The sequence below is a fragment of the Puma concolor genome, chromosome E4 (genome assembly GCF_028749965.1).
Source record: "Puma concolor isolate L17-30 chromosome E4, mPumCon1.1.hap2, whole genome shotgun sequence".
Lineage (NCBI taxonomy): Eukaryota > Metazoa > Chordata > Mammalia > Carnivora > Felidae > Puma > Puma concolor.
This window is the reverse complement of record NC_141683.1, coordinates 21368189-21375080: the sequence shown is the minus strand read 5'-3', so window position 1 is coordinate 21375080 and position 6892 is coordinate 21368189. Positions and strand designations below refer to the sequence as shown.

General features: G+C 38.3%; 1 long non-coding RNA gene across 1 annotated transcript in view; it reads left to right on the top strand.

The window, feature by feature from the left end:
• The window catches only part of LOC147572488 (uncharacterized), a 378016-nt gene that overhangs the window by 116813 nt on the left and 254311 nt on the right, over window positions 1–6892 (top strand). The gene's annotated exons all lie outside the window — the stretch shown is intronic.

The following is a 6892-nucleotide window of genomic DNA, read 5'->3' as shown; positions in this document are numbered from 1 at the left end:
ATACCTGTTAAAATCTGAACTGAACACAGAGCTCCAGATGAGGATTAATGAACGCATAGTATGGTGAGATTGTTAATACCCTTATCCTATGTCTAATCTAAACTTATGTGTGTGAGAGAGACAGACAGAGACAGAGAGAGAAAGAGAATGGTGGGATTTGAGGAATGCTAGAACAAAATAGCAGGAAAGGAGATCAGAATATGATTGATGGAGTATTTCCTAAAGTATTTAGGAGCCTAGGGGTGCCTGGGTGGCTTAGTTGGTTAGGTCTCTGACTCTTGGTTTCAGCTGAGGTAATGATCTCGCTGTTCGTGAGTTTGAGTCCAGCATCAGGCTCTGCACTGAGAGCATGGAGCCTACTTGGGATTCTCTGTCTCCCTCTCCCTGCCTTTCCCCGGCATGCACTCTATCTCTTTCTGTCTCAAAATAAATAAATAAACATTAAAAAATTATTTAGGGGTGCCTGCGTGGCTCAGTCAGTTAACCATTGGACTCTGGTTTTGGCTCAGGTCATGATCTCGCAGTGTTGTGAGTTCAAGCCCTGTGTTGGGCTCTGCATTGGCAACACACATCCTGCTTCGGATTCTGTCTCCTCTGTCTCTGCCCCTCTCCCACCCATGCTGTCTCTGTCCCTCTCAAGATAAATAAATAAACTTAAAAAAGGTATTTAGGAGTCTAACAAGGCAGAAGATTATTTTACTTGTATTTCATGATTTTGAGGTACAAACCCAGAGAAATTGAATCTATCAAATGTAGAGGATAAGTTTGGGACTAGAAAAGGCAGACAAACTTGAAGGTTAGAAGCCAGGATGAGGTTTGGATCAGTTGTGAAGGATCCAGGTTGTTTGCTGATAGCACTCATTTTCATTGGTTTCTAGTTCTCCAATTCCTTCCCTACCTCGGGACATTTGGGAGTCTCTCTGGGCACTGTGCCTGAGATTTCTTTTTCTCCTGGTTTGGGTGCAAGGAGCGGACAGGACAATTATGAAAGTAGCACCCTGGAAGAATGCCAGTGGAAAGCTTGGTGAACAGAATACAACATGAACGTCTTCTTATGGAGTGAAAATTGTATATCAACAGGGCTGAGAAGCAAAAAGCCATGGAGTGAGGAGTAACAGAATGGCTATGTATGAGACGGCCCTGGAAAAATTCCAGGACAAAGTGTAGATATTTGTGGCAGGTACCTAAGCATTTTTAATTTTTCTGGAAAAAGGTAGTCTAGGAATTAAAGGTGGACCTGACAGATTCAGAGGTGTCAGGTAGCGGCAGGTGACAGGAGCATTGAGCCTTTCATTGGTGCAGTCTGCAAAAGCTCTTTTCTTTAAAAGGCTGTCTTTGATTAATTGTGATCTATTCAGTCCTGAGCACATTCATTCCAATTCTATTTCAGCCCAGCTAAGACTGAAGTAACACAAGTTCAAATGTGCATAGTTACAGAATATTTACTGTTTTTGCATGGTTAAAATTCAACTTCTTTACATGAATAGAATAATGAAATGTTAGAAATGGGTTACTGGTGGTGGTGGTGGTTTAAGAAATAAGCTAAATAAGCTATTTACAGCGCATCCTCTTCTTTTGTATGATTGTTGCCACTTGTTCACAGTAAATATATTCTCTATATTTTAATATATGGTCTTTAAAATACATAATTAAGATATAACACTTTAATTAATATGATATATACTTAATATATATAGTTAATACATAATACTTTTAAGTATATTCTAGAAGCATGATAAACAACTGGTGAATTCACTCATAGATACTGGGGAGTTCTTCAGTGAAATGTATCCAATTGGCAGCAGTTTGGGCCAATGTTTTCATTCTCACAAAGGAGAGATTTTCTGATGTGTCTGTAAATATAACCACCTGTGTTGAGACCGTGTGGAGTAGTTACTACCTTAACTCCTACGGAGAGTTTTCTATTTAGATGGAAACACAAACTCTATAGTTTTATTTTCTATTCCCTGGCAAAAGTGTATTTCTTTTCAAACCAGATTTTGTAATGATATTCAGCAGCTATTTCTATGTACCTCTGATACTTAAATGAACTAACTTAGAATATATTTTTGTATACTTTAAATAAACCACAAATTAGTCAGATAATAAATTATGAAAACCTTTACTATGGTGCTTAACACTTAAGTACTATATGAAAATGCTTGTTCCTGCTTACTAATTTCAGTAGAGAAAATGAAAAGAAATATGTACTGAAACAGTCTGTGAAAGACACTATGTGATGTGAATATGTCAGCTATTGCCTCCTTAGTCTTTAACAGGTTTTTAACAACACAATTATTTTTAGTTCTATATTCCTTAAAGAATTTTTAAAAATATTGTATTCAAGTTTCTGTTTACAACATCATAGTTTTTACTAAAAAGTTTAGAAACATGTGAGTTCTGTGTGCTTTGTAGGTAGCACCTTGCTTAAGAAACCTCTCAAAGTACTGATTTTTTTTTTAACCAGAAACTTCATTTTGTCACCAAGAAGTATAGCCCTTCTCCTAGAGTGAGCAGATATGTGTGATCTGTCCTCTGTGAGGGCCCAATTGCCTTTTACAGATCCTGAGATATCCATCTATGTGGATTTCCCCGTGTTCCACGACCACCCTTTGTGTCAGGATCCTGAGAGTCTGCTCCTGCTTTTCTTGAATTCTGGATCTGATCCCCTTAGCCTTTCTACTCTGTCCCTTCAGCCCGCAATTCCTTCCCATATTGTATCTTTGTAGAGCAACCTCTGTCATAATAGACTCAATGCCCATATCTTAAATTTTTTTAATGTTTATTTATTTTTGAGAGAGAGAGAGAGAGAGAGAGAGAGAGAGAGAGCATGAGAGGGGGAGGAGCAGAGAGAGAGGGAGACACAGAATCCGAAACAGGCTCCAGGCTCTGAGCTGTCAGCACAGAGCCCCACGCAGGGCTTGAACTCAAAAACCACGAGATCATGACCTGAGCCGAAGCCGGACGCTCAACTGACTGAACCACCCAGGCGCATCAATGCCCAGATCTTAGAGCATGGTGGAATATTCTGTAACCCAGACTTGACTCACCTCCTCTTCTTGGCTTCTCTGCTTGCTAACTAGAAACAACCTAACTTTGGCTTCTGCCTTGTGTAAACCAGAAACATGGTGACAATGTAAATTAAAAACGGATTACTGAACACCCCACACTATTGCCAGCACAAAAAATGCACTTAAAAACAGTTAAAACTAGCTACCAACTTGTCTGCATTTATTCAAATGACTTACTCTAAAGATGCCTTTATGACAATTGTGGTTCTGTCAGTCTGTAAAGTCCAGTCATTAACTCCCAATCATTACAGCTTCCATTTCATGGTGGCTCTACATCCATTCTCTCTTGACTTTCCCAGGAAATTAGTAATGCTTTCAGGATTCTGATCTCTAGTTTGTAATGGAAAAGGAACAGCAGCCCTGCTTGGTTTCCATTTTCTCCTGAGCACTTAGTGGTTGGTCTTTTTGTGTCTTAGCCAACTGGATTACAGAGATCAGTTAGAATCTCAGTGTCTGCCCCCCCCCCCCCCCCCGCCACCTCCACCCTCCAGTCTATTTAAGGCAACATTAGCAACTAGAAAAGCGAAGTTCTTCTGGAAAAAAGAAGACAGTTTACAGTTGTTTAATTTGGACTGGGTTGTGTTCTTTAGCTTTATTGTACATTCATGATGTTTATCTGTGGAATCCGCTGAGAACAAGGTTGAGGATACATTCCTTGAAGACAATGTGCATTGGCTTTGTCAGGCAGCCCAGACACTTCTAACCTAGGACTTCTTTCTTATTTTCTTGGCTTGTTGTCATGAGGAAAGAGGAGTTTCCAGGACCATATACATAGGGTAAATTTAAATTATAAATCCAGGAGAGCACAGAATACCCTGGCATTATGCTGAATCCAGGTTTCCTTGTCATTAGTCTTTGCAGGTAACTGTGTTTTCCTCTCCACTCTTTCACTGAAGATGTAGCACTCTGAAGTCCTTGGCTCATCTTCCTACCTGGAGCTGCCTGGAATCTCTTTTTCTGACATGCAAAGGCTCCTAAAAGCCAACCTTTCAGATATCTGAAAATAGCAAATGCTGAGCTCAACCCTATGTTAAATGCTAGTTTACTACTCTGGTTTAGGATTCCCTCTGGTTTTCTGTGGGGATTTTCTTTCCTTTTTTTTTTTTTTTTTTTTTTTTGGTGAGCTTAAATATATGTTTAAATGGGAGGGGAGAGGTATTTGTTACATGTATTTTTGTAACATTTCTAGGTGTCTGATAGTGAGGCGATATTTCAAGATATGTCTTATCTACCATTATCCATATTTTCTTTTATCTGAAATAATGTGATGTATTCATTTTTAATGCAATAAAGTATCAAGGAAACTGGAACTTTTCTTTATTATCTTTATCTTTGTAGTTCTTGTTTCTTTGTATTTCTTTGTTATCACAGATGGAAATCACAACTATTTGCTTCTCTAAGTCACCATATATGTGTTAAACATACTGGGCTTACCAGTATGTGGTTGCAAAGCAGGGGTCTGTCTGGTTTCTTTCATTTAAAAAAAATTTTTTTAATGTTTATTTATTTTTGAGAGAGAGAGAGAGAGAGAGAGAGAGAATCTGAAGTAGGCTCCAGGCTCTGAGCTGTCAGCACAGAGAAACTCAGGAGCTGTGAGATCATGACCTGAGCCAAAGTTGGACGCTTAACTGACAGAGCCACCCAGGCACCCCTGTCAGGTTTGTCATCCCCAAAATATCTCACTGTCCTTATTCTTTAATATGAGCCTGTTACTTTCTGCAAGGTATCTGAATTTCCTGCTATGGAAGGGCAGGACATGACAATTTATTTATTTTTTTAATCATAGAGAGTAAAATGGCTCTGATGCAGATTTCTATTTAAAAACTTGACAATCTTGGGGCATCTGGGTGGCTCAGTCGGTTGAGCGTCTGACTTCGGCTCAGGTCATGATCTCACAGTTCATGAGTTCCAGCCCTGCGTAGGGCTCTGTGCTGACAGCTCAGAGCCTGGAGCCTGCTTCGGATTCTGTGTCTCCCTCTCTCTCTGCCCCATCCCCATTCGTTCTCTGTCACTCTCTGTCTTAAAAATAAATAAAACATTAAAAAAAATTTAAAAATAAAAAAATAAAAACTTTACAATCTTGAAACGAATCTATCTCCAGGGTAATGGTAATGCCGAGCCCCATGTGACCCATCTATGGAGGTCTATGTGATGTCTGGGGACTCAGGGAAGCAGATGGCTAGGTAGTACCGAGGGGCAAGGCAATTTAAGAAGAATAGTTCCTTCCATTAGCTGGTAGGTGGTACAAAAAAGGTGGAGAACGGGGGACCGGCCTGCGAGGTCTCTCCCTCCTTTACTAAAGGAATCGCCCAGTTTTCTCATCCATGCTTCAACTGCTTTTGTGGGCATAGCGCTGCGACTGGTACAGTAGGTGCTCAAGAAATATTTAAACAATTAATGAATATATCCCCTTTCTAATAAGATTCATCCAAATAAAACCTACCTTTAATGTTCCTTTAACTAATTTTCATTAATATAAAAATTATGGAGTAGAGTTGGGGAGGAGTTTATTGTATAAATTGTCTCACACTGCAAATCTTCCTTAGAGATAGTCCTGTGTCTCTGCTGTAACCTGTTTATAATCTACAATTAGTGTAGTAGTTAATGAGATATATCTGGAAATGCCAAGCTTTGTAAGTATAATTTGCTCAAATACGTATTTTTGTGCAACATGCAAATTTGAACAATGGAGTCCTTGTGTTTCTATCAAATAAGGAACTAGAATAAAACAAAGCAAACATGTGTCTTTAGGATCTTAGAATAGCATAATAAAACTACACCTGAGAACCTTTGGAAGGACATGACATGCAAACAAGTTAGTTAACACACGTTAAATTTTAGGAAACTTGAAGAATTAAAAAAAAAGCAATCTCAGAGCTTTAGAAATCTACAATAACATGCTTTTTATCATAAAAAACAAACAACCCCCCCCCAAAACAACCCAAAAAACGTTTCCCCCCCTCAAGTTTGAATATCTGGGGGTTGCCTTAATAACTATAAAACTAGTCCATCACATTTTTATTCAGATATAGAAAATGTAGCTTTACAACATTTTTACATAAAAGAAAAGTAATTTGGCTCAAAGAAAATTATAAAAGAAAATGAAAGTAATTGCCATTATGAAAGGTATAATTTGGGGGGCCTAGAATCATGTATGGCATCCTGAATGCTGGACATCAGGCCAAGAGAAATTACCTGTGTGGTTTTTGTAGATGAAACTGAGGAAAGGGGCAGAATGCGAAGGAGACAGGGGAGATCGAAAGACAAGAAGTATGATCTTATTTTGAAAAAGAAAAATTTCTGGGCAGTAACGACAAACACTCATTTCTTTCCCCAACACATTTTCAAAAACTATGGAAAATAATATTTAGTAAACCATGAAACTTGAACTCTAGTGAAAAATTTCAAATATAGTTATGTAGGGAAAATTACATTTTGAGGGTTTTTTTTTTCCAGGTTGGTGGACATTTATCCTGTCTTACTGCTTTTATAAGTGAGTAGGCAGAAGATAAATAGAAGTGTAAAATATACATCAGTTGGTTGTTTTTTAATAACTTGGTTGAACAGCTTTGTGAGACTTTTACAATAAGAGAAGTATTTCTATATTTAAATCTTGGTTGTCTCTGTAGGAAGTTGAAAAGCTTGTATCAGAGACATGCTTCTCCAACCCCATTTTAAAATAGAACTTCTGTCAGAGAAACTTAAAGTTTAAAGGAACTTTAGAGATAATCTAGTTTAAAATTTTCATTTTATTGACAAAAACACTGGTCTCTTGGACATGGCCCCAAATCACAGAGCTAGTTGTGATATAGCCTAGGCTA